At 37.6% G+C, this 5,515-nt stretch overlaps 1 pseudogene; it reads right to left on the bottom strand.

Annotated features, from left to right (window-relative positions):
• Positions 1-4,335: 4,335 nt before the first annotated feature.
• On the bottom strand, positions 4,336-4,822 carry LOC112647245 (40S ribosomal protein S23-like; annotated as a pseudogene).
• Between the last annotated feature and the right edge of the window lie 693 nt (positions 4,823-5,515).

Consider the following 5,515-nt stretch of genomic DNA (forward strand, 5'->3'; position numbering starts at 1 on the left):
CTTTTATTTGTTGTTTTTTTGCTCTACATTTTGGGCATTTTCTAGAAGCAGACTAAGTGAAAAAATTATGGGGCATGAAATATTAATGGTTTTATAGATTACAAGTTTTATTCTAAAAGAAATAACAATGTGTTTCCCACTGTACAAAAAGAATTTCCAAAAGTCAAAAAACATGAGTTTTTAGGATAAAAAAACATTTATCCTAGCATATGAGGATGCAAAACAGAATTCAAGCCTTCCAGTATTTACTCATTCAACATATATTTTTAAATGTTTGCTATTATAAAGTTACATCGAAATGAGAAATTTAGAAATGAGAAATATATATTTATACATTTTTATTAAAATGTTTTTTTATAATTGATTTAAAATCTATTATTTATGTGTATGCTTCATAGAGTAAATTTTGTTTGTCTATTTAAGTGAATATCTACTTTCAATTTCAGGTAGAAAATCCTGGTATCAAATTCTGAAACCATGGCTAATGGCTGCAAAGTAAGTAAAAATGTTACATGGCATTTAGAGTCTTTAGTATGCAAAGTTCTCTTTCCTCTCTCCTTCCCTTCTTCCCTCTCTCTTTTTCCTTCTTTCCTCTTCTTCCTTCCTTTTCTTTTTTTCTTGCTTTCCATTTGTTGTGAAAAGTTTATTTTTTAAAAAAATTATCCACAGAGAACTACCTTCAGTCTGATAAAGGTTTTTTTTTTTTTTTTTTTTGCATGTTGTTTTTATTTTTATTTTTAAAGAAACAGTCTGGGGCACCTGGGTGGCTCAGTGATTGAGCCGGTTGAGGGTCTGCCTTTTGCTCAGGTGGCTCAGGTCATAATCCCGGGGTCCTGGGATCAAGTCCCACATCAAGCTCCCTGCAGGGAGCCTGCTTCTCCCTCTGCTTATGTCTCTGCCTCTTTCTCTCTGTGTGTCTCATGAATGAATAAGTAAATGAATCTTAAAAAAAAAGAAATAGTCTATTCTTGCTAAAATGTATCCCTTGGAATGAATCTGAGATAATTATTACACATCACTCCTACCTTCCTTTTTATTTTTTTATTTTCCATCTACAAGTACTCTGTGAATTCCTTTCCACATGTAAAGGCTATTCTTAGGGCTCTTACATATAGCAGAGCTAGCATCAACCTACTGGGCAGGTTCCCTGCTCTTGTAGTTTGAGGACTGTGTAGCAGTTAAGAGCTCTGGAGTCAAGAGGCCTTAGGTTCTAATCATATATCTAATGACCTTGGCCAAGTTACTTAACCTCAAAAGCCTTGATTTCTTCATCTATAAAAAAGATCTAATATTAGTACCTCCTACTCAAGATTTAATTAAGATAATACACAGCACTTAGTGCAGAGACTGGCATGTGGTTCACATTTAATGTATATTATCATTACTTCTGAGTCTCGGTGTTCTTGACATTCATATTAGATGATATATAAAGTAATTCTTTTCTGTATGGTTGACTTTTGTGCTAATAAAATTTCTGGAAACTATTGACCGCTTCAAAAAGAAAAATCTATTAGTATGAGGAAAATCACAAATGTACATATACCATATACATAGTTGCCAAAGAAAATGAAGTTTATGTTCTCACTTGTTTGATCTTTCTTGTAAATACCTAATCTATACTGATTAGGAAGGTGAAACAATTTATTCTAATCCAATAATTTTGGTTTAATCCAATATTTTGAGTCTTTAGGCAACCTGGTATTTTTTTTTTAATCTAAATTTTTGTATTTTGGTTTCCTTCTTTTCAACCTGCTTTCCTCCCACATGATGTCCGGGTATATTGGAGAGGGTTATCCTGTGGTGAAGGGAAAGAGAAGTTCCCTAAGATTTATTTTCAAGGCTGTGTACTGTTCCGTGGTCCCTGTGGAAATGCATCTTGTTTCCTTACTACCACTTTTGCCCTCTTATCCTTAGAGGCTGAGGTTATTCTATACTCTTTATCAGGGTAGGGTTAAGTAGCTCTTTGGTTATTGGCCATAAGCTCTCTGTGACATTCACCCAATCCCTAGAACACTGCCAGCGCCACACTGATTCCCTAGGGACCCAAATGAGCTGACTTTTGTGCACCACATTGGGGTCAGGTGTGAACATCCATCTTAGGATGACTCGAATAAAATCTTTCTACTGCCCAATCTCACTGTGCCACAACTTTGACTCTGTTACTACCACTGCTTCCCTCATGTGAAGTAAGATGAAGTCTTTATGATTTAGAGATTCTCCTAAATCAAATATGCTTCTCCTGTCCGGTGCTTTGTTTCTGAGATAGGAGAGTAGGACCCACATGTCTCATCTACTTTGCTTGCTTTTCTTTACCTTCACTGGCTAGAAAGATGGGCTATCCACCTACTTCACATCATACCCTAGGTTTTGTGATCAGGGACTCCAGCCCTGCTTCTCCATGTGCTTAAAGTAGCGTTTGTGATTTAGACATCTCTCTTTCTCCTGACAGCTTGCTTTTCAAGTCCAGTCTATCCTTTCAAGAGGTCAAGAAAGTCCACTCTGAGATTTTAAGTTGATCAATAGTGTCTTTGTTTGAGGCTATATCCTCTTCTAGAGCAATAATTCAAGGCTCAAATTGGTGGAAAAAAGCTGAAAGGATTTAAAGAGGTAATTAAGCACATTGTTTTAATATTTGCAAAATAATGTCCATGGTTATGTTAATTTACATGAATGTTTATGTAAATGTAATCAAATTATGTTACTATTTGTTTAACTACAAAATCCATACTTTTTCCCCTGCCTGATATTTAGCAATGGGCAAGCTTGTGGTCTTTCAGGGCAAAACAGAAGAAAATCAGAAATCAGAGGATTAAAGAGCTTTGAAGTTGCTGGCAAAAGCAGAGAGGAAGGAGACATATCTGAGATTCTCTGAGAGCAGTTGTGCCAAGTGTTATTGCTATAGAAGTGGAAGTATTCTTGAACATTTTTTGATGTTGCTTCAAGACCTAAATATCATCTCTCCATTTTGAAGGATTATTAGTAAAATGACTATTTGCATTCCAACACATATAGGTCTCACCAAATGGTATATCCAAAAGAATTAGGGTATAATTTAAAATATTGCCAGCGGAATTCCTTTAAAATTTCAACATTTGCTCTGAGACCACCTTAAATGAACTAGAATGCTGAAATCAGTCTGTCCGGAGTTGAGCCCTAGACCATACTCAAATGGCAATGAGAAATCAGCTTTCTAATCAAATGAGAATTATAACAGCATTTATTGAATGTTTTTGTATGCCAGACACTCTTCGAAGCCTGTGCACATTAACTTCTGTAGTCAGTAAATAACCTAGAGATACATTATTAGAGTCTCTGCAGATAACAAAACTGGGTCTCTGAGAGATTAAATTACGTGTGCATGACCAGAGGTGAAGGTGGGATTAGAGACAGGGCAGTGTGACTCAAGATCTGAATGATAATAGCGACCACCCTTGGACATACTCTATGCCAGGCACTGATCTAAGAACTCCCTATGCCTCGAGATAGGAACTATTTTTATCCCATTTTACTGATTAGAAAACTGAGCACAGAGAGGTTAAGTACCTTGATGGAGCTGAATGCTCATTAAGTATGGAGTCAGGTCCACCCAGTCTGGCTTCAGTCTGTGCTCTCAGTCTCCATGCTACACTGTCTCAACTGATTTTTATGGGCTATAACTAAGAAAATCCACGTGAAATACTTAGCCCAGCACTTGGCACAGAGGAAATGCTTAATAAAATGAATTAATTAGTACCAACTGGGAAGTCCTATAAATTGGCAAATGTGATTGATTGAGATCATTTAAGCACAGAGTGTTCTGTGCAGGCAGACCTTTTGTTATATGTGCTCTTCTGGTAACTCTCCTCGTGATTTTGTTTTATGTAATTTCATTAATTAATTCATGAGTAGGTTCACTCCATCAGCCTTGCCTCATCTATTGCCTTTAGTATGCCAACACCGTGCCAAGTGCTTTGGTATGTGATGTGTAGATACCTCTTTGGAAGAAGACTTATAGATTCATTGTACTGAAGTTAAAGGAGCACCAAACAACTTGAAAAATAAATTCTATATTAGCAGCTGAAATTCTCTTACTAGCTAATTTCAGTTGTTTGGGAGGAACTTGTTCTGGGATTCGGTGATGCAGAGTAGCACAGTCATTTAGCTCCTTCAGGCTAAGTTTTCCCACTGATCTTGCAACATTTTCCCACTCCTGAGATGTTTTATCTCTTCATCTGACAACTGTGTGTCAAAACGTTATAGCTCAATGTTCCACTCACTGTTATTTCCTTAGATATTTTATTTTTTTGTTTTTTGACATATGAAAATTTATTATTGTCATGTGTTCACTATCAGAGCTTATGATCTTTGTCCTTCCTCCTTGCCTTTGTACAAGGCCAAAGGAAAGACACTGGCTATTTTGACAACGTTAAAGGGAACTCCAGGAGTGTCACTGACAGCATGACCTTTGTGACCAAAGCCAGTGACCAGAACCTCATCATTTTTCTCGGTAAAATTCAAACAAACATTATTGGGTATTAAAGGCTGTGGGTTTTGTTTGTTTGTTTGTTTGTTTTTGGTTTTGGTTTTGGTTTTGTTTTTTTGGACATTCTTGATCAGCTGGACCGTGACATACTTCCTGATGGCAGAATTTGGCTGTTTGGCTTTAACCCTTACTTTTTCCAGCGCAATTTCCTTTGCGTGGGAAGTTCCTCCAAAAGCATTGGCTTTCAGGGCTGTGCCCAAATGGGCTCTCTTGTACTGTTTATCATGCCACTTCTGATCTCATCAGTGGCTCTGGAGCTTCCTGGCAGTAGGAAGGCTGCATGCGACACTTGCCCATCCTGCTGGCGCCACGGGCCAGAGCCAAGGGCCAGAGCCAGAGAGAGAAGTGCAGAAAGGGGCTACCTATTTCCTTAAATATTTTTAAAACATGGCTTCTGTTCTAAATGCCATTTTGCTTCTGCTAAGGGGTTAAGAGAGGGTATAACCTAAAAGGCACAGGTTTTGAAATCAGAACGCAAGGTCAAAGCCAATTGTCTTCACTCTTCGACCTCTAGCAAATTATTTAACTGCCTTAACCCTCAATTCCCTCCTTTGAGTGAAGGTAGCAATTTCTACCCTGCAGGACTGCCTGGTGATTGAATTCAGAAGAGCAAGGCAAAGCCCCCAAAACAGAGCGTGCTCCTCTAAGGCACTCTGCTTGCACTGCGTACTTCCTATCACACTATCATTCTCCTAATAATTTTAAGAAAGTATAATTTCATCTCCTTTGACTTGAAGTCATAAACATGTGGTCATCACTTTTCTAAATCCATTTTCTTTTGTAGGAGTGAATCTTGTTTTTTTTTTTTTTCTCCCAGTTTTTCAATAGTGTTAGTTGCAGCAGAACTGGGGTTTCATGGTGCAAGGTTAGGATGATGCAGATGCATGTTTCGAAGGGAATACTTCCTTATCACGGTGGGTACCAGAGCAGTAGCTTTGACAGGGTGATAAGGGGAAAGGTGACCAAGTGGAATTTTAATACAATAAAAAGGGA

The sequence above is a fragment of the Canis lupus genome, chromosome 32, assembly GCF_003254725.2.
Source record: "Canis lupus dingo isolate Sandy chromosome 32, ASM325472v2, whole genome shotgun sequence".
Lineage (NCBI taxonomy): Eukaryota > Metazoa > Chordata > Mammalia > Carnivora > Canidae > Canis > Canis lupus.